The sequence below is a fragment of the Salmo salar genome, chromosome ssa10, assembly GCF_905237065.1.
Source record: "Salmo salar chromosome ssa10, Ssal_v3.1, whole genome shotgun sequence".
NCBI classification, from domain to species: Eukaryota; Metazoa; Chordata; class Actinopteri; order Salmoniformes; family Salmonidae; genus Salmo; species Salmo salar.
The window spans coordinates 63,403,441-63,426,823 of record NC_059451.1 but is presented as its reverse complement, the minus strand read 5'-3'; positions in this window follow the sequence as shown (position 1 = coordinate 63,426,823).

Genomic DNA, 23,383 nt, shown 5'->3' with positions numbered 1-23,383 from the left:
TTCAGATTTCTTTGTTAAGCCCTCAGTGACTAATGACTGGAAGAAATGGCAGTACATATATCATTTAATTGACCAATTGACTGATTGGGCTTCCAAGCCAAAGTAATGTGAGGCTCCCATTGGGAAGTTCTAAAGAGGATAGTTTCTTAGCCCCCAACCACTTGAGCCATGCTTCCACACTACACCGCTGGCCTGCCTCCATCGGCCCCAGCTTGACTTTCCATTCTGCTGTGCTGGCCTCTGAAAAATAAGGCTTCAATTTCTCCCCTCTGCGTTTCCGTGCCTATTTTCCATCGCAGGAAGCCAGACAGGCATTTGCAAGGCATTTCACATCATTCCATCCATGCCCCTGCCATTACCCCACTGAACGTCCCAGCTTACAAACGTCAACCAGAGAGGCACGCGATGCCCCTCTCATTGTTCTCTCCCCCCCACCTCAGGACATCACTGCAGCCATTGTTCCTCCCGCCATGCAGATAAATAAACACTCACGCGAACGAGGTAACACGTGGCACCCACAGACGCACACACACTTTCTCTCTCACTCTCGCTGTACACAAGCTCAGACTCTGCATGTGGTAAGTGCTGCCTTCTCACACAAGTGTAAATTAATACCTTGGCTCGTTCAGTCACACATTTGAACCTGTCATTCCGGTCATTTTTTTGTCCTTGTTGGCTTGCCTGCCTCGGCAGGCCTCAAAAGTCTCTTTCTAATTGTTGTAACATAACACTTGCCAATCTTTCACTTGACTTTGCGGTCTCCATCCGTGATTTCTTTCACTTTTTCTCAGTCTTTTGGTTTTGTGACCTGTTTGAGCTACAAACAAATAAGTCACCAACATCGACAGGTAACCTTTAGCACTCACTTGTTTTGCTCTATAATGCACATAAGCTTCAGGGGAGCCGTAAAAATGGTACAAAAGTGAATAGGGTGTAAAATGTGCCGTAACCAAAGTGACTTAATATGGTTTAAAAAACATCCCTTTTTTTAAAAATTTTTTTTACATCTCCTAGATATAGGACAGACACTTCAAAACCTTATTACTTATGATTTTTTTTTTTTTACCATATGTGTTGTCATTTTGAATGTGTTATTCAATGCGTTTCTATGGGCTAGAGCATTAAAGGACAAATTCAATATTTTATCAAAACAAAATTCAATATGTATGTTTTATACCTACAACAAAAATGATCTAATAGCTAAATGATGCATGTTGTGACCATCTTAAAACGATTCCATATGTTAACTTAATAGATATCGTGACCCAAGGGCTTAGACCCTTCAAACCTAACTCTGGATCTTGAAGCCAGCTCCACTAAATGTTTTCATTGTTCCCCTCTAATCAGGGACTGATTTAGACCTGTGACACCAGGTGTGTGCAATTAATTATCAGGTAGAACAGAAAACCAGCAGGCTCCGGACCTCCTAGGGTAAGAGCGGAATACCCCTGGCTTAGACTAAGAGGGTTTATTAATACCCCCCCTCCAACTCTTCTTGTCCCGTTCCCCACTCTTCCTTTCCTTTATCTCTTCCGTCTACACTCCTTTGTCTCTCCATCTCTCCCTGCTCGTTTAACTCTGGTGTCTCCAGGTCTGCTGGGGCTAATCTTTAGCTGCATTGGCCCTATTGGCTTTGATGCTCATATAAGATAATCACCCCATAAACACTGAAGCACTCCCTAATTACAAAATTGATTCCCATTTGCAATCTGTGACACACAAACACACGCACACACACACACATGCACCACGCACACATGCATGCATGGTGCATGGATGACCCAAGAAGGACCAACCCCTTTGATAGTAATGAAAATTCTTCCTCAGCCTGGTGTTACAAGTTCGGCCAGCAAGGCAGTCACTGATGTGCATAGTGGAGTGATGGAGGTCAGTTTAGCACCTAGTAGTAGAGGTCTTCCTGGGTCCACAGACCTGAAATTCCGAGATCCGACCCGGGACCCGAGCGGGTTTTATAGCTCATCTCATGCTTTTGATCACATTTTGCCCTGAAGCTGAGAGAAAATGTTGCAGTTTTAAAGCAAATTTCCTAGTGTAGAGAGGCTAGCACTGGAGTAATATGATCACATTTTTGGGTTCTAGTCAAGATTCTAGCAGCCGTGTTTAGCACTAACTGAAGTTTATTTAGATAGCCGGAAAGTAGAGCATTGCAGTAGTCTAACCTAGAAGTGAAAAAAGCATGGATTAATTTTTATGCCAAATTTTTGGACGGAAATGTTCTGATTTTTGCAATGTTACGTAGATTGAAAAAAGCTGTCCTTGAAACAGTCTTGATATGTTCATCAAACGAGAGATCAGAGTAACGCCGAGGTCCTTCACAGTTTTATTTGAGACGACTGTACAACCATCAAGATTAATTGTCAGATTCAACAGAAGATCCCTTTGTTTCTTGGGACCTAGAACAAGCATCTCTGTTTTGTTTGAGTTTAAAAGTAGAACATTTGCCGCCATTCACTTCCTTATGTCTGAAACACAGGCTTCCAGGGAGGGCAATTTTGGGCCTTCACCATGTTTCATCGAAATGTACAGCTGTGTGTTATCTGCATAGCAGTGAAAGTTAACATTATGTTTCCGAATGACATCACCAAGAGGTAAAATATATAGTGAAAACAATAGTGGTCCTAAAATGGAGCCTTGAGGAACACCGAAATGTACAGTTGATTTGTCAGAGGTCAAACCATCCACAGAGACAAACTTATATATTTCAAACAGATAAGATCTAAACCAGACCAGAACTTGTCCGTGTAGACCAATTTGGTTTTTCAATCTCTCCAAACGAATGTGGTGATCGATGATATCAAAAGCAGCCCTAAGGTCTAGGAGCACGAGGACAGATGCAGAGCTTTGGTCTGACGCAATTAAAAGGTAATTTACCAGCTTCACAAGTGCAGTCTCGGTGCTATGATGGGGTGTAAAACCAGACTGAAGCGTTTTGCATACATTGTTTGTCTTCAGGAAGGCAGTGAGTTGCTGCGCAACAGCTTTTTCAAAAATATTTGAGAGGAATGGGAGATTCAATATAGGCCGATAGTTTTTTATATTTTCTGGGTGAAGGTTTGGCTTTTTCAAGAGAGGCTTTATTACTGCCACTTTTAGTGAGTTTGGTACACATAGAGAGCCGTTTATTATGTTCAACATAGGAGGGCCAAGCATTGGAAGCTGTAACGGCCGTCGTCAGAATTAGACCAAGGTGCAGCAGAGGAGGTGTTCATCATTAGAATTTTAATTCACAAAGAGAACACTTTACAAAAAAACGAAACAAAAATTACCAGAAACAGTCCTGTCAGGAAACACACTGAACAGAAACAATTACCAACAAAACCCAAAGGAAAAACATGCTCCTTATGTGTGACTCCCAATCAGCAACAACGAACTTCAGCTGTGCCTGATTGGGAGCCACACACACAGCCCAAAACAAAGATATACAAAAACATAGAAAAAGGAACATACAACGCCCACCCAATGTAACACCCTGGCCTAACCAAAATAAAGAACAAAAACCCCTCTCCATGGCCAGGGCGTTACAGAAGCAGCTCTTTCAGTAGTTTAGTTGGAATAGGGTCCAGTATGCAGATTGAAGGTTTAGAGGCCATGATTATTTTCATCAATAGTTTAAAAAAACTTGAGTGTCTCCCTTGATCCTAAGTCCTGGCAGAGTTGTGCAGACTCAGGACAACTGAGCTTTGGAGGAATACGCAGATTTAAAGAGGAGTCCATAATTTGCTTTCTAATGAACATTATCTTTTCCTCAAAGAAGTTCATGAATTTATCACTGCTGAAGTGAAAGCCATCCTCTCTTGGGGAATGCTGCTTTTTAGTTAGCTTTAAGACAGTATCAAAAAGAAATTTTGGATCATTCTTATTTTCCTCAATTAAGTTGGAAAAATAGGATGATCGAGCAGCAGTGAGGGCTCTTTGACACTGCACAGTACTGTCTTTCCAAGCTAGTCAGAAGACTTCCAGTTTGGTGTAGCGCCATTTCCGTTCCAATTTTCTGCAAGCTTGCTTCAGAGCTCGGGTATTTTCTGTATACCAGGGAGCTAGTTTCTTATAACAAATGTTTTTTGTTTTTAGGGGTGCGACTGCATCTAGGGTATTGCGCAAGGTTAAATTGAGTTCCTCAGTTAGGTGGTTAACTGATTTTTGTACTCTGACGTCCTTGGGTAGGCGGAGGGAACCTGGAAGGGCATCTAGGAATCTTTGGGTTGTCCGAGAATTTATAGCACAACTTTTGATGATCCTTGGTTGGGGTCTGAGCAGATTATTTGTTGCGATTGCAAACATAATAAAATGGTGGTCCGATAGTCCAGGATTATGAGGAAAAACATTAATAAGATCCACAACATTTATTCCACGGGACAAAACTAGGTCCAGAGTATGACTGTGGCAGTGAGTAGGTCCGGAGACATGTTGGACAAAACCCACGGAGTCGATGATGGCTCCAAAAGCCTTTTGGAGTGGGTCTGTGGACTTTTCCATGTGAATATTAAAGTCACCAAAAATGTGAATATTATCTGCCATGACTACAAGGTCCGATAGGAATTCAGGGAACTCAGTGAGGAATGCTGTATATGGCCCAGGAGGCCTGTAAACAGTAGCTATAAAAAGTGATTGAGAAGGCTGCATAGATTTCATGACTAGAAGCTCAAAAGATGAAAACTTTGTTGTTTTATTTGTAAATTGAAATTCGCTGTCGTAAATGTTAGCAACACCTCCGCCTTTGTGGGATGCGCGGGGGATATGGTCACTAGTGTAACCAGGAGGTGAGGCCTCATTTAACACAGTAAATTCATCAAGCTCAAGCCATGTTTCAGTCAGGCCAATCACATCAAGATTACGATCAGTGATTAGTTCATTGACTATAACTGAGGGATCTAACATTAAGTGAGGGATCTAACATTAAGTAGCCCTATTTTGAGATGTGAGGTATCACAATCTCTTTCAATAAAGGCAGGAATGGATGAGGTCTTTATTCCAATGAGATTGCTAAGGCAAACACAGCCATGTTTAGTTTTGCCCAACCTAGGTCGAGGCACAGACATGGTCTCAATGAGGATAGTTGAGCTGACTTCACTGACTGTACTAGTGGCAGACTCCACTAAGCTGGCAGGCTGGCTAACAGCCTGCTGTCTGGCCTGCACCCTATCTTATTGTGGAGCTAGTGGTGTTAGAGCCCTGTCTATGTTCGTAGATAAGATGAGAGCACCCCTCCAGCTAGGATGGAGTCCATCACTCCCCAACAGGCCAGTCATGGTCCTGTTTGTGGGTGAGTCCCAGAAAGAGGGCCAATTATCTACAAATTCTATCTTTTGGGAGGGGCAGAAAACTGATTTCAACCAGCGATTGAGTTGTGAAACTCTGCTGTAGAGCTCATCACTCCCCCTAACTGGAGGGGGCCAGAGACAATTACTCGATGCCTACACATCTTTCTAGCTGATTTACACGCTGAAGCTATGTTGCGCTTGGTTACCCCTGACTGTTTCATCCTAACATCGTTGGTGCCGACGTGGATAACAATATCCCTATACTCTCTACACTCGCCAGTTTTAGCTACAGCCAGCAACATCTTCAGATTAGCCTTAATGTCGGTAGCCCTGCCCTCTGGTAAACAGTTTATGATCGCTGGATGATTCATTTTAAGTCTAATACTGCGGGTAATGGAGTCGCCAATGACAAGGGTTTTTAATTTGTCAGACCTAATGGTGGGAGGCTTCGGCGTCTCAGACCCCGTAACGGGAGGAATAGAGACCAGAGAAGGCTCGGCCTCTGACTCCGACTCACTGCTTAACGGGGAGAACCGGTTGAAAGTTTCTGTCAGCTGAATGAGCGACAGCATTTCCTTCCAGAAGCCATGAGAAAACTGTCCGGCTGCGGGGACTGTGCGAGGGGATTTATACTACTATCTGTACTTACTGGTGGCACAGACGCTGTTTCATCCTTTTCTACACTTAAATTACCATTGCCTAACGATTGTGTCTGAAGCTGGGCTTGCAGCACAGCTATCCTCGCCCTAAGGCGATCGTTCTCCTGTATATTATGAGTACAACGATTGCAATTAGAAGGCATCATGTTAATGTTACTACTTAGCTTCGGCTGGTGGAGGTCCTGACGAACCACGTCCAGATAAAGCGTCCGGAGTGAAAAAGTTGAATGAAAAAAAATCGAGCGAGGGAAAAACAAAAAATATAATGGGTAATTAAAAAGTAAAAACGTAAAGTTGGCAGGTAGCAAAGTAAGGCTAGCATCAAAATACATAGCAGCACGTAAACAAGTCAACAAGTTGTGACCGGAAATGATGTTGTGGTGATGTTCACCTGTTGCTGAGGAGATAGAGAGTGCAAGAGAGAGGCAAACGGACAGCCAACCAACTTTAGAAATATAATCCATAGATGCCAGCTCCCATTCAAGTCAGGACTGGCAGCCATTGCTAGTGTACCCATGAATTTAACAGTCAAATTGGTTCCAAAACCATAATTTTTTCCCTCTTTTTTTAACCCCCTTTTTCTCCCCAATTTCGTGATATCCAATTGGTAGTTACAGTCTTGTCCCATCGCGGCAACTCCCCTATGGACTCGGGAGAGGTGAAGGTCGAGAGCCATGCGTCCTCCGAAACACGACCCTGCCAAGCTGCACTGCTTCTTGACACACCTCAGCGATCTAAGGCACTGCATCCCAGTGCTAGAGGCGTCACTACAGACCAGGGTATGTCGCAGCCGGCAGCAACAGGAAGACCCATGAGGTGGCTCATAATCTGGCCTAGCGTCGTCCGGGTTAGGGGAGGGTTTGGCTGGCCGGGATGTCCTTGTCCCATCGCGCTCTAGTGACTCCTTGTGCCGGGACGGGCGCATGCACGCTGACTTTGGTCGCCAGCTGTACAGTGTTTCTCCGACACATTGGTGCGGCTGGCTTCTGGGTTAAGTGAGCAGTGTGTCAAGAAGCAGTGCAGCTTGGCAGGGTCGTGTTTCGGAAGACGCATGGCTCTCTCCTGAGTCCGTATGGGAGTTGCAGACATGGAACAAGACAGTAAATACAAATTGTGGAGAAAAAGGGTAAATAGATAAAGGAAAAAATCCACCCAAAACCACTCATTCCCTTAATTTACATGGTTGAATAACACTAATATGGGATAACCATATTTTTCCTGAACAAATGTTTCATTTTGGCATCATAATAAGGTGGGTAGCAACATGGAAAATTGTTGTGGAAATCTGTTGCGGCTCAAGTCGACTACAAAATCCACAATGCATTACTCTCTCAATGGGCTAGCTAGCAAATGTAGTTACACATAATAATACCCAAGACAATATCAGCATGTAACATAGCTAGTTAGCTGTAAAATCACCCAAACAAACTGCACTATCAATTTAGGAGTCTGCAATCTCACCATGTTCATCTTGCAGATCAATGTGCCTCACAGAGGGGAGATTAACATTTGCAACAGCAGATATACATTTGAGGAGATTGGAAACGTTGCCCATGCTATGTTGCCCATGGGCCACACGGTGCATTCTGGGTGATTCTGAGACAAGCAGCGCTCTTCGTCAAGGAGTGAATGGGACTCTATTGGGCACTAGCTCAACAACCCAACCTTAGCATGAATTTCGTCAACAAGAAGTAAAACATTACAAATCTTTTCCAAGAGGTGAGATAATGAACTTGCTATCTGTAGTATCGTACAGCTTTGGAATTGTGACATTACGAACCTTCAAGGAAAATAGGCACATTTCTCGACAAACAGTGCATTCGGAAAGTTTTCAGACCCCTTTACTTTTTACAGCCTTATTCTAAAATGGATAAAATCAAATACCTTCCTCATCGAAAACAGGTTTTTAGAAACTTTGGCAAATATATTCAAAATCAAAAACAGAAATACCTTAGTTACATAAGTATTCAGACCCTTTGCTATGGGACTCGAAATTGAGCTCAGATGCATCCTGTTTCCATTTACTATCCTTGAGATGTTTCTCAACTTGATTGGAGCCCACCTGTGGTAAATTCAATTGATTGGACAAAAAACCAAGCCATGAGGTCAAAGGAATTGTCCGTAGAGCTCCGAGACAGGACTGTGTCGAGGCATAGATCTGGGGAAGGATACCAAAAAATTTCTGCAGAATTGAAGGTCCACAAATAAACAGTAGCCTCCATCATTCTTAAATGGAAGAAGTTTGGAACCACCAAGACTCTTCCCAGAACTGGCCACCCGGGCCAAACTGAGCAATCGAGAGAGAAGGGTGAAGGTCGAGTGAATGGCTGAACCTGATGGTCACTCTGACAGAGCTCTGGAGTTCCTCTGTGGAGATGGGAGAACCTTCCAGAAGGACAACTATCTCTGCAGCACTCCACCAATCAGGCCTTTATGGTAGTGCCAAGACGGAAGCCACCCCTCAGCTAAAGGCACCTAAAGACTCTCAGACCATGACAAACAAGATTCTATGGTCTGATGAAACCAAGATTGAACTCTTTGGCCTGAATGCCAAGCGTCACGTCTGGAGGAAACCTGGCACCATCCCTGCAGTGAAGCATGGTGGTGTTAGCATCCTGTTGTGGGGGTGTTTTTCAGTGGCAGGGACCGGGAGACTGGTCAGGATCGAGGGAAAGATGAACGGCGCAAAGTACAGGGAGATCCTTGATGAAAACTTGGTCCAGAGAGGTTCACCTTCCAACAGGCAACAAAAAGCCTGGGCAAAAGATTCTCCGGCTTTAAAATAGGCATGAGCGATCAGTTCTGAAAGGAAATCGACTAAAAAGGCGATGTGTAGCTCTCGTAGTCGACAAGCTATACATTTTTATACAACAGTTGGGTCTAATCCTGAATGCTGATTGGTTAAAACCGCATTCCAGTCGGTGTCTATTCCACAAATTACCACAGGCCACCGGCTGTTCCATCTGACTGTGCAATCCACTTTCTCATCAACCCAGCCAGGCAATTTATAAACATGATCTCCACTATGAAAAGCATCTAGACATTATCTCACGTTTCTTTTAGACTAACATTTAGTTTTCAACAGCGGAGATTTGTATAAACCTTGCTTTCTGTCTCTCCGACATTTGCAACATTGTTTCAAAATTCAAATTCGATCTCATGCTGTCCCATAGTGATGAACGTGCCGGGACGAGACAAATAGGCAGGCAGCGTTTCCCAGCCAGTCGAAATCTTGAATTAGCTGCCATAATTTGTATGGATATATACAAAGAAATAAAACGATTAAGTGCAGCTAGTGTGCAGTCTTTCCAGCTTCAGTTTGAAGTGATTGTGTTACTGTAGCTGTGTTGTTGGTTAACTACTCTGAACAAGAGGGTCCTGATGAGTGAGCACATTTTCTAATCCGAAATCGTGCATCATGATCTCATTGTTATGGATATATCCAAATAAATGTCACTAGAAAACAGCTTAAACAAATGCAAATGCAGCTACTTTGTTGTTATTCTGGATAACAAGCAAGGGATCAGAACATTACCACCCGGTATGAAAATTAAACATTTAGAAGGAATGACTGGGTCGTGTCCTTATATACAGAACAAAAAGACTGAACGACTGGGTCGCGTCTGTGGCAACCGAACTGATAGAACGAACAACCAGCCGGCTTGGGTAGTAACCCTAGATTTGTGTCTGGACTATATTTTGTGGAAGGATGAAATAGTATGAATAAATTAATCAAAATAACATTTTTTATGAAAATATGTCAATCATTATTTGAATATGTAGGTAAACCGTTGTATAAAAGTGATAATGCCCTCGAAACCGGTGTTTGGAGGATATATTGGCACAGTTTCGACTTCGTATCGGGCCTAACAACACCCGTGCCAATATATCCTCCAAACACCGGCTTCTCGGGCATTATCACTTAAATAATCTAGTGTTCCAAGACACCAGGACCACTCCATGGCTATTCTAAATCAAATGTAACATTCAAAACTATTAATTGTAGGGATTGTAATTTAAAAAAACTGAAATAACAAAACACAAAGTTAGGGAATGTTGTAAAATAAGAAGTATTCTATTTTTTATGTATAGTACTTATTAATATATCAAAAATAGGACACTTCATGAAATAATAAATTCCCAAATACAGTGAGGGAAAAAAGTATTTGATCCCCTGCTGATTTTGTACATTTTCCCACTGACAAAGAAATGATCAGTCTATAATTTTAATGGTAGGTTTATTTGAACAGTGAGAGACAGAATAACAACAAAAAAATCCAGAAAAACGCATGTCAAAAATGTTATAAATTGATTTGCATTTTAATGAGGGAAATAAGTATTTGACCCCCTCTCAATCAGAAAGATTTCTGGCTCACAGGTGTCTTTTATACAGGTAACGAACTGAGATTAGGAGCACACTCTTAAAGGGAGTGCTCCTAATCTCAGAATGTTACCTGTTACTATATATAGTTTCTCGCTCCTTGAAACCTCCAGCTCTAGCCTTTAGCTCAATGCGGATGTTGCCTGTAATCCATGGCTTCTGGTTGGGGTATGTACATACAGTCACTGTGGGGATGACGTCGTCAATGCACTTACTAATGAGCCTGTGACTGATGTGGTATACTCCTCAATGTCATCGGATGAATGCCGGAACCTATTCCAGTCTGTGGTAGCAAAACAGTTCTGTAGCTTAGTATCCACTTCATCAGACCACTTCTGTATTGAGCATGTTAATGGTACTTACTGTTTGAGTTTTTGCTTGTAAGCAGAAATCAAGAAACATTTGTGTGTTGAAAATGCCTATCCACTTGTATAATATATTTGCAAACACTTCAAACAGACATACATACCCTATCATAAACATCACAGTGGGTTTCTTCACGGTACCCAAACCAAAAACAGATTTAATGCGGAATTCAGTTATTTATAGAGCCATGTCATTGTGGAATGCTCTGCCACCAGAGGTTTAGCTTTAAAAAACAGATTAAAAAAACATATTTTATCACAGCGCCTCTCCTCTTTCTAAAGGTCCAATTGAACTGTACTGATTATAAGAATATGTATGTGTATATATAAGTAGTGTGTGTCTTCTTTGGTGTCTTTCCTAAATACAGTATACAGAAAGAATTCATACCCCTTGACTTATTCCACATTTTGTTGTGTTACAGCCTGAATTCAAAATGGATGAAATTGATTTTTTCTCTCTCACCCATCTACACACAGATGTATCTAATTTACATAAGTATTCACACCCGAGTCAATACTTTGCAGAAGCACCTTTGGTGGCGATTGAGTCTTTCTGGGTAAGTCTCTAAGAGCTTTGCACACTTGGATTGTACAATATTTGCCCATTATTATTTTAAAAATTATTCAAGCTCTGTCAAGTTGTTTTTAAATTCTGGCTGTAACACAACAAAATGTGGAAAAAGTAAAGGGGTGTGAATACTTTCTGAAGGCACTGTAACTCTTATTTTTTATTTAATTCAATATCTTATGTTGTTCTTGTCTATTACTGTTCTGTACTTTGTTATGTATTTGTACATTTTATGTGGATCCCAGGAAGAGTAGCTACTGCATGTGTAGGAGCTAATGGGATCCTAATAAACTAAACTAAGACCGAATACAGTGGCCTGAAACTCATGGTCTATAGGCCACATCAGGCATGCACGTCACATTATACTAGCTTGCAAAGAATTATAGATAAACATCTCCTGAATGCAATCGCTGTGACAGATTTCAAAAAAGCTTCACGGGGAAAGCACACTTTGCAATAATCTGAGTACGGCGCTCAGAAAAATACAACAGGCAATACAGATACCCGCCATTTTGGAGTCATCTAAAATCATAAATAGCATTATAAATATTCACTTACCTTTGATGATCTTCATCAGAAGGCACTTCCAGGCATGCCAGGTCCACAATAAATGTTGTTTTGTTCGATAAAGTGCATAATTTATGTCCAAATACCTCCTTGTTGTTAGCGCGTCCAGTAAGCTACTCCAAATGTAGGAAGCGCGCCCAAAATTTCACGACGAAAAGTCAAAAAAAGTTATATTTACGTTCGTTGAAACATGTCAAACATTGTATAGCATCAATCTTTAGGGCCTTTTTAACATAAAACGTGAATAATATTCCAACCGGACGATTCCAACGTCTTGAAAAACATTATGGAACACAGCTACCGCATCACGTCAATGCGCACCACAAAACTCATGTCATTTTCTGAGTCACCAACTCCCCGGCCTTCTTGTTCGCTCTGTGTTCACCGCAAAAGCCTGAAACTAGGTTCTAAAGACTGTTGACATCTAGTGGAAGCCTTAGGAAGTGCAAAATAAGTCACTGTGTGTTAGATAGGCAATGACTTGAAAAGACTACAAGCATCAGATTTCCCACTTCCTGGTTGGATTTTTCTCAGGTTTTTTGCCTGCCATATGAGTTCTGTTATACTCACAGACATCATTCAAACAGTTTTAGAAACTTCAGAGTGTTTTCTATCCAAATCTACTAATAATATGCACATATTTGACTCTTGGCCTGAGTATTAGGCAGTTTACTCTGGGTACATTTTTCATCCGAAATCGAAAATACTGCCCCCTATACCTTGACAGGTTAAATCTCCTAGATATAGAATAGACAATTCAAAACCTTATTCTTTATTACGTATTTTTTGCCATTTATTAATGTGTTATTTAATGCATTTCTATTGGCTATAGTAGTAAAGGCCAAAATCAGTATTTTATCCAAAAATAAATAAAACAAATATATTTTATACCTAAAGGGGCCCTTGCTACACGAAGTGAGTGATAGACAAATGCGTGCACCATACGGAGAGGGGCAATATTTCTGGAAAATAATTGACAGATATTGAGTTACGTTTGGCTTTTTAAGCCAATTGTGGCTAACAGGGATTGTATATGTCAATCTGGATTTGATTGGATTGTAGCTGGGAGGTGGAATTGTCTGATACTTGTGAGATTTGTTTATGACAGTTTGTGGTCCAACGTGAAAAAGAAATGCTTTTTCTGAATTGTTGGGCTTCGAGCTACTGGTAGCGTGCGATCGACCTGTTGGATAACCCTGACCTAAACCAGTAACGGGTGAGTTTATATTTGGAGTGTGCGACTCTCTTTATTTATTTTTATATCTTACAGTTTATTCGCCATTAGTCAGCACCACCACACAAAATAATTTCTCTGGGTTGTGCGCCAGCTCATGCTTTTTATTCAACACTGATTATTAACACCAACATTGGGGTTCTTTTACACCACTGAGTGTTGTAACTGCTGAATCAACACTAGAAATGTTACACTGAAAAATCAACACTAACACTGGCCAATTTGCTGTGAAGGGTTTAGCTGTTCAACAGTTTGATGGCCTGGTGATAGAAGCTGTCTTGGAGCCTATAACCTACTAATCCTTCCCTCTGACCCTAAAAGGGTGGAGTACATATTGAGCTTAACCAGCTTTGCCTGTTTGTCTTTGTGATTTGTAGAGTCAACAGCACTGGAGGAGAGGTGTCAGAGACCTGGGGGACTTTGGGAGTGTGGTTAAGGGACGTGGGCCACCACTTCGATGGCTGCAGCTCAGAATCATTTACCTCTGTCCCAATCTGTTGGTGGTCAACAACGGGGTCGTATTCATTAGAACATGCATTGCAAAAAAAAAAAAAAAGTTTTGCAATGGAAAACAAAAAGGAGCCTTTGAAGTGTTTCTTTCTAAAATGCTATGTATCCATTTTCAGAAATGTTGGTAAAGTAGCTTTTATTGTTAAAAGAACTTTAAATTGGTGTTTTTTCTCTATCTAGTCATGGCATGTGGTTATTCAATGACAGACATATTTGTTTGAAATCTATCACTTGATGGTCTCATTTGAGAGAGACAAATAATCATGTTTTTTTGCAAACAACGCAATATATCCGCCAGAAATAAGTAGTACTGTTTGGTTTTACACAGTCAAATGTAGCAAATAACAAAATCTTGAATAAAGAACTGTTCAAATGTTACATTTGTGACATCAATTTGTTTTAATAAACAATACTGTCATATGAGATCTGTATGTAAAACATTTACATTTTACATTTTAGTCATTTAGCAGATGCTCTTATCTAGTGACGTAGACTTACAGGTAGTGCATTCATCTTAAGATAGCTAGGTGAGTCAACCACATATCATAGTCAAATATACAGTATACAAACATTCCATTCCAGCTAAACATAACCCAATCCTTGGAGGGTAAAACGTCCATGGTGTGAGGTCAGAGGTTGAAATGCCTGCTCTTTGGCTACTGAGGTAGAAGAGCCAATGAGGTTTGTGTTCATGGGGTTCAAAAGGGCAGCTCATTGGACCACTTTGCTTCCAAGGTATTTCTGCTCTACTCATGCTCTCTTCTCCCTTTCTCCTGCAGTCTAGGGTAAGGGCAAAGAGTTGTTTCTGGACAGGGCCAACTTATGGTTGGGGCAAGGGGACATCCAAGAAGAGAGGTGTCTAACCCTGGGTTCCTCGGGTATTGTCTCTTAATGCATTCCTTGGGACTCCTAGAGTATTCACATGTTTGTTCTAGCCCAGCACTAACACGGATGGTTTAACTAACTAAGGGCTTGGCGATTTAGTTGATCTTTTGAACCAGGTGACAGAAATGTGCACAGACCCAGGAGTACGTTCCCATAGGGCAGCACACAGTTGTCCCAGCGTCGTCCGGATTAGGAAGGGTTTGGCCGGTGTAGGCCGTCATTGTAAATAAGAATTTGTTCATAACTGACTTGCCTAGTTAAATAAAGGTTAAATAAAATAAAACACAATTATGTGAATTAAGAAACACTGCCCTATGGCTGGTTTCTTACATCCCATTGTGGCCCTTACTTATTAACTAAAGCTAATTAACTGTCCAGGAGGGCCCTTGACATGGGGCTCTATGTATTAATCAGTCACTTATCCCCAGTTTATGAGAAATGCTGCCCTGTGGGCTGGACGAATGGCCACCCGTGGCTTAAGTGCTACATTTTAGGGGTCTCCAGTTCCGGGAGCTTATTACTAGTGAGGTGGGGTAGGGGTGGAGTTGCATTTTGGGATAATTGAGTTCCTTGTTGTTGAGGTGGTCACATTTGCAGTGGGTTGTAATGGCTGCCATTTTAATATATTTTGGGGAGGGAAAGCCATGATTTTAATAAGTTGGTAGTTAGTCATTTACTTGAATTACAGTGCACACTGTCAGCATAGTGGAGCCATTTTCGGGTATAGCGACCTCCCACCACTACCCAGCAAGCACAAAGGGTTATAGAAATGTTTGCATCGCTCATGTACAGTTTCCTTTTGGTTGTATTTGACGTTTCCACAACGTTCCCCTGGAACATATAATTTTCATTGGATATTTACAGTTTACAAATCTATTCAAAAGATGGCACACTCAAAGACTCTATCTGATGATGGAAGCTGCCTCATCCCCTATGTCGTGACTGTTTGCTTAGGGTAGGTAGTAAAACTTTTAAAAGTCAATTGGAGCTAAAATAGAATGGCATCATCATCAGCCACAAGGTGTTTATTAAGTGTGTGCATGAGCGTGTGCTTGTGCATGAGGGAACATACACAAGTTACGTGTGTGTACACTTGTGTTCTCTGTTTATGTGTGTGTTTACGTATGTTTACATTTGTGTGTGTGTGTGTGTGTGTGTGTGTGTGTGTGTGTGTGTGTGTGTGTGTGTGTGTGTGTGTGTGTGTGTGTGTGTGTGTGTGTGTGTGTGTATTTCTGCCGCGCCATGTGTAGTGCTCTTATTTTAGGACAGGGCTGTAAATAGCAGCCTCTGGTCCTAGAGTGAGTGTGTATTTATGTGAGACAGACGCACTTTTAAAAAAAAGCTAGCACGGCAGCCCTGTTTCTGGTCCAAACCCCTGGCTCTCTGTGTGGTTAGCCAGTATGGCTATACTTAGTTGAGAGCCGTGTTGGTGAGGCTGTAAATGCCTGGGCGGCTAGGCCTGGTTGAGACAGGGGACGCCAGTGTCTGCGCTGGCTGGTAGCCCCCATTAGGGGGAGGATGGGGGGCTGCTCAAGCTGACCGCAGCTAAGTTTAAACTCATCAGCTCAGAGCAGACTTATGGATGTGGGTGTCAAAGTTAGAGGAATGTGTGTGTTTGAGGAATAGCTGGGGGTTGGTGAGAGTGTAATATGGTCTTATTAAAGGTTGTCTATTTCTGTTTGTGTGTGGGGAGGGTAACAGTCTGTGTTCTTGAGTTTGAGAATATCCCTAGCATTTCTCTAGTATTTTAATGCATTGGAGTCATACAGTTTGCATTTGTGTGCGTGTGTGTGTGTGTGTGTGTGTGTGTGTGTGTGTGTGTCTCTGTGTGTGTGTGTGTGCGTGTGTGTGCATGGCATGCATGCATGTGTGTGCAGGTATGTCTAAGTACTCCACCTCATGAATTCAATCACCACAGTGCGTGTGAGTAAGACAGAGATGATTGAGAGAGGAATGTGTAGCTCTCTGTGTTTGTATGTAGCCATATTTATGGTTGGGGGAGGTTGGGGTGAGAGAGAGAGAGGGAGTGGGAGAGAAAGTGTATTGGAACAACCGCTGTTGCCTGTAATTGTTGAATGGTGCACAATGTTCTGGGTCAGGAAAGCGACTGGTAATGATCCAGTGCAATAAACGGTGGAAACTGGCCTTTCTCCAGGCATCTGGACTCGGGTAACCTCTCTCCCCAGGCAGAGGCAGCTCAAGCCCCCACGGACCCGGCCCATCCAGCCCTCCCCTGGGCTACGGAAGAGGAGGAGGGGAGGATGGAGGGAAGGAGAAGGGGTGTGGGCATTTGGCACACACATATGCACACACATGCACATACTTTATTTTCATATACATTCTCACACCCCTCTGTATAAAACTATTATTTTTCCTTCTCTCTCACCCTCCATTATATCCCCCTCTCCCTTCTCATTCTTTCTCTGTCACATTATAGTTCTACTGTACAGAAAAAATACAATCACTTGAATACTCTAAACTCTTTCGCTCTCCCTCTCTCAGGGCTGTGCAGTGTAGTGGGGTTGTTGACTGGGGGAACGAGAGGGGGAAAACTCCTCACAGTCATGTGGAGGGAAACACTCGTGAGCTGAAACCACAAAGGCCCAATTCTATTGTGTTCATCTGTATTGTCTTACCAACAGGGAAGCGTTGCACTTTCAGCACTGCCATGTTTTCACTGTGTTTCCCCTTTAGTGCCGACTGTGTGAAAGTGATTGTGTGTATGTGTGCGTTTGTTTACCCGAAATGCAATGCGTAACTCAGTGTGAGATTACCTCATTGCTTATCCCATTGTAGTCTTGTGTTTACATCCATGACACCTGACATTCAACAACATTTTGATTGAATATTACTCACTTAAATATGAAAATGAAAATTTCACTAAATCAAATCAAATTTTATTAGTCACATGCGCCGAATACAAGTGCAGCCCTTACAGTGAAATGCTTACTTACAAGCCCTTAACCAACAACACAGTTTTAAGAAAAATAAGTGTTTAATAAAAAATTGCTAAAAAAAATAAAAAAATAATAATAATATAATTAAGAGCAGCAGTAAAATAACAATAGCGGGGCTATATACAGGGGGTACCGGTACAGAGTCTATGTGCGGGGGCACCGGTTAGTTGAGGTAATTGAGATAATATGGACATGTAGGTAGAGTTAAAGTGACTATGCATAGATAATAAACAGAGTAGCAGCAGCATAAAATGCATGCTTTGTCAGGTGTTACGAGGCTAAATATGAATTCTACACCCTTTATAAGTAAGTATCTGAGGTGGGTACTCCATACTGGCCTCTGTCAGGTCTACAGCCGGTTATGGTGGCCCCTAAAGTTAAGTGCCTGTGTCCTCGAAGACTGGGAGGCTGGGAGACTGCAGTGAAGTGGCCTGAGTCTGCTGTACCATGGAGGATCCCCTGGGGCTGATATCACTTTATATTACTATGGGGGTAGAAGGGGGGTGCTATCTCCCAGGAAGGCTATCTTCACCTAACAGATAAAAGGGTGCTGAGGCCCAGGATGGAGGCAGAGTGTCTGTCTACCCACATGAAGAAAATACTAGTTTACTATAGAATATACCAGTACTTACTATAGAATTCTCTAGTAATCTGTAGTATACTGTAGAATACTATACTACACATCACTCAAGCATGTGTAGTACTTACTATAGAATGTTGTAGTATACTGTAGAATACTATAGTAAACACTACAGTATTTTCCGCAAACAACACTGTAGTAAATGTCCGCAAAAACACTATAGTCTGCCAATTTTTTTTTTTAAACTATAGTAAATACTACAGAATTTCATTTGCATATACCCTACCCATTCCCCTCCCCATATCCCAATTTGCGCCACCCATAAGTGAGAAACCTACATGTATAGAGCATATTGTGTTCCATACAGATTATAGGGACCAATACTGGCGTCTGATGGCTTGAGTTTGAAGTGGAGGGAGTGCAGGGCTTAGCATGTCTCTCTCTCTAAGCTAAAAAGAGATTTTGGCTTGGAAAGTTGGGTAATTGGTTAAGGGAGGAGGATTGGAGGGAAAGAGAGAAGAGGTTAAGAAGACTGAGGAAGGCAAAGGATGGGTTTGAATCTGTTGAAGCTAGTAATAACAAGGGAGAGGGTATGTCAAGGAAGATTGGTATCAAGTTCAAACAGATTGAGCCTGATGCCAGTTCGAGTTCTGGGGTCAAATGGAAGGCTTTGTGAGGAGCTTGGAGCCCAAGCCATGCATTGATGGACATGGTTATGATAAAGATACGTTTGGTCCACTTGGAGTTAGATTTTTGAATAGGGTGGAACCAGGAATTTTGGCTGATCCATGGGTGGTTTCAGGTTGGGTGGAAAATATGTAACCCGACGTGGACTTGTGATGTTTGTGTTTCTTCAGGTCAGAGGGAGCATGAGCTCCGTGAGATGCAACTTTGGGAAAGACCTGCTTTGCGCATAGGTACAGGGCACCACTGAAGGGAGTGATTTCTGGACTAGTGTTTCTTAGGTACAGGGCACCATTGAAGGGAGTGATTTCTGGAGTAGTATTTCTTAGGTACAGGACACCATTGAAGGGAGTGATTTCTGGACTAGTGTTTCTCAGGTACAGGGCACCACTGAATGGGGTGATTTCTGGAGTAGTGTTTCTTAGGTACAGGGCACCACTGAAGGGAGTGATTTCTGGGGTAGTGTTTCTTAGGTACAGAGCACCACTGAAGGGAGTGATTTCTGGAGTAGTGTTAAGTGTGGAGGTGGAGCGATTTAAGTTGAATATTCCTGGTGTTTGAGACGTCCGTTGTTTGGTGCGACACAGATCTGGTGGGGAGCGTGGTGGCACAGTCTGTTTTTTTTTTAGGTTTGATTCAGAGTTTTTACCTGACAAAGTTATGTTAGGATATATGAGTTATGCTGTTAGTGCTTTTGTTCCAAATCCACTGCTGTGTGTCACGTTTATGGGCATGTTGCAGCAGTGTGTAGGAGTGAGAATTCAAGATGTGGGAAGTGTTCATGAGGACATGGGACAGAGGAATGTTTCGGTGGAAAATATTGTGTGTCAACTATAGCTCATGTTGCTGGGAATTGACATTTGTTTGGTAAAAACAGTAGGATAAATACACATGTAGGTAGAGTCCATTCTCCTTTTTTTCTCTTTTTCTTTTAAGAGCTTTGTCCCAAAGGACCAGTCAATCAATGCCCCCTCAGAGGTTATGGAGTATGCAGTGCTACTTAAAAATAGCATTCTAATAGAAAATGGTAGCTAGTAGCGATTGTACGTAAAGGAGTGCCATACATTCATACCCATAACCACCTCAACCTGCTTTATTTATCTTTTTCCACGTTTTGTTTGCGTTGCAGCCTTGTTCTAAAGTGGATAAAATGGCAGGTTGAGGTGGCCAGGGTCATAGTAGTGCAGAGTAGTTATTCACTGCTGAGGCAGTGCAGAAAGTAGATGGAGGGTGGATCAAGTCTGAGGGATTCATCCCTGTGAAGAGTAGATCTGTGCCAGAACAGAGGGACAGGCCAATGAGTGATATACAGGTACTGTATGTTTCAGTAAGTGTGGCTTCTTAGCGGTCATAGCAATGGTTATCAACTGTACCGCACAGATGGATCGTAACTCACAGAAAATAGAGGTTGTGGTGGCAGCTGCAGAGAGGTGTTATGGGGTACGAGACTTGACTTCAGAAGAGTTACAGGGTGTGTAGTGTTCCATCCGTTCAGGTTGTTGGCCTGATGCAGGATCAGATAGAATTGGAAGTGGAATAAGTTGGTGGGTATTAATGAGTTAGTGAGTTAGTATGTAGGGCAATTAAAATGTAACTAAATAGTAAGACATGTATTTATAACATAGTACTTGCATGTGATTACTATGTAAATACTATGTAATTACACTGTAATTAGGGTTTAGCGATATAGGTTAGTACATAAGTGGAACAAGGATATGTAATTACAAATCAATTTGCCGGAGGTTATTCCACATGTGTAATTACTAATTTATGTATATGTAATTACAAGATGTTTTGTTCCAAATGTTACTAATATGTTCTGTTATTACACTTTTGCAGTATCCTGTGTAGCACCATGTTAATAATGCATCCTATTATGTAACCTTGTAACATGTGACTACATAAGTCACTACCACCTAAATAAACTAGGCTAGGACTCCGTAAGCTGCTGTAACAATGCATCCTATTATGTAACCTTGTAACATGTGACTACATAAGTCACTACCACCTAAATAAACTAGGCTAGGACTCCATCAGCTGCTGTAATAATGCATCCTATTATGTAACCTTGTAACATGTGACTACATAAGTCACTACCACCTAAATAAGCTAGGCTAGGACTCCATCAGCTGCTGTAACAATGCACACCCTATCATTAACTACAGCTTCAGTTATCTTAGTTCCATATTATTTGGCTTAAAGAATGTACTGAATTAAATGTAAGAGCAGTGTATTTACAACAGATATGCATGTAACTATAATGTACCTACCCAGGAGCAAGCAACTTAATGTAAAGTGAAACATAATGGTATAACCTTTGTAAATACTGTGCCTTTGAAAAGGGATGTTGGGTTTGTTTCTCTGGCTTCGAAGGTGTAATGTAAGTGAAATGTTGTTCAAAATAATATAATGTATAATGTTAATGTAGGTACTCCTGAGCAAGCAGCTTCAAGTAAAGGAAAACACAGTAGGGTGAACCTTTTTATTACAATCATTGGGAAAATACACTTCAATGTAGATTAAATGTTGTTACAGCACCTATAAGTCTAATTACAATGTACTTTCAATGCAATTACATATCTCACAGAATATATCAAAATGTCAGTTACTATAATGTTGTTATGAAGAAAAGTATCATAACTACAATGTTTCTACACAGGAACAAGCAGCTAATGTAAAGTGAAACACATCATGAATTACTCATGTAATTACAGTACTATGTAACGATGACAAACACCCAGTACAGTACTTGCAGTTGTGATCAATGGGAATCCATCTCAATCTAGGAAGAATGTTGTTAGAGGACCTTAAAGTGTAATTGCAATGCACTTTCAATATTATTCAATATTTTGCAGGGTATATCAAAAGTTAAGTTATTACAATGTCATTATAAAGGAAAGTATTGTAAATACAATGCTTCTACACAGGAACAAGCAACTTAACGTAAAGGAAAACACATTTGTTACAACGTGTTTTTGATTATAGAAAGTGAAGTTTGGTAATACACTTTGAGAGTTGGTGCATAGCCTGTTGATCAGACATTTATATGTTTGGAAGCAAAGGAATCCAGAGTCTCCCGTTTCATGTAATATCAAACATATTTATGTGGTGTGACCCAAAAAACACTGTTAGCAACAAACATGCTTAAAACCCTGTCAAAAGAATGAAACACATTCATTTGCTGTGGGATCGTAGTTCCAAAGACATCGTATTGGTTGATATAAATGAAATGTTGAGATTCTGTTGTTTTCATCAAAATAGAGCCTGCAGGGGTTGCGTGTATTTAAAGGGCCGGTATGGACCGCTATTTAAATTGAGGCAGCAAAGTACCCGGCACCGGGTACTCCCGGCTCCATTTCCTCTAGGGGGTGCATGTTGAGAGTGAAAATCTCACAGCTACTATACTAATCGGATGTCTTTGAAGAGTGGAGAGTACTCCTTTTTTTTACCCAACCAGTACATCACTTAATAAAATGGAGATGCTTCTTTAAACTTTTTTTGGTCTGATTGCCCCTTAGCCTCCAGACCTGCCCCTTTATTGTCTGGCACCCTCTTTCAACATGTTGTGTGTGACATCCTGTGTGAGGATCCACAAAGTTGTTTGTGTGGTTGACTGTCTGGTGATTGTAACCCACCCTATTCATAGACCTGACATACGCTCTCCAGCAGTCACTTTGGGTGGTGGAACCTCTTCGCAAATGTCGTCTGATGATAGGGATTAAGGTTTCCTGTGAACGGTTTTCCACCATTTTAAGAACTGGGCACCGTCTGTTGTGTTTGACCTCCATCACCCCAAACACCCAACCCTGTCTTCTCCATGTTGGCACCATCCTTCGACGATTGTACTGAAAGATAGGAACAATTGCATATCGTTTTTTTGTGACATGCCTTGAAATGGCAGGGATCAACAAATCCATGGGAACTACAGTAATGTCACTTATGACACAAGCTAAGTTCTGATAGGTTAAGTTGTATAATGTTGAAAGACCAGAAACATGATCCTAGGAAACATCACTGATGATGTGTCCAAGAGCACAGAGATGTATTTATCAAATAATTCTGTATATGAAATGGGCAAGCCCTCTATTTTTTATCCAAATCAGTACATCTACTGAGGAGTACCTTAAAATGAAAATGATTACCATAAGTGAAATATATCAACAAATTATCTCTCAGTTCCCAAACCAAGATAATGAATGTTAGTACATCAAAATGGATAATGCTATACCTTTCTCTTGTGCGAGAACTTGGATTCATCTATCACCACCAATCTCCATAGAGAACTTGACCCAATTTGGAATCCCTTCCTCCTCTTTAGGGCTTTGTTGCAGACCTTCAATAACGAGAGGTAAGACAAATGTTAGTGATATGAGAAGACTTGAGTGTCCCAGGGAAGCATGACCATCAACTTCTATAGGAGGGACACCGAAATCAAATTTCACTTCGGGTCCCAAATCGTCTTGAGCTGACACTGCTCCTGTCTCATGTGGAAATACACTAATGGAAGTTCTCACAAAATAACTGACTTTGAGTTTGTCTGTTGTTGCTATTTGCACTGTAATGCACTGTACATGTCTGATTAAACGTTCAACCTATATTCAGTCAGCAAAACAGGCTTTTTAAATGTCAAACAAATTGAGTAATCAAAGTAATAACTGACAGATTGATTATCAAAATAGTTGTTAGTTGCAGCTCTAAAAACAGTACTCAA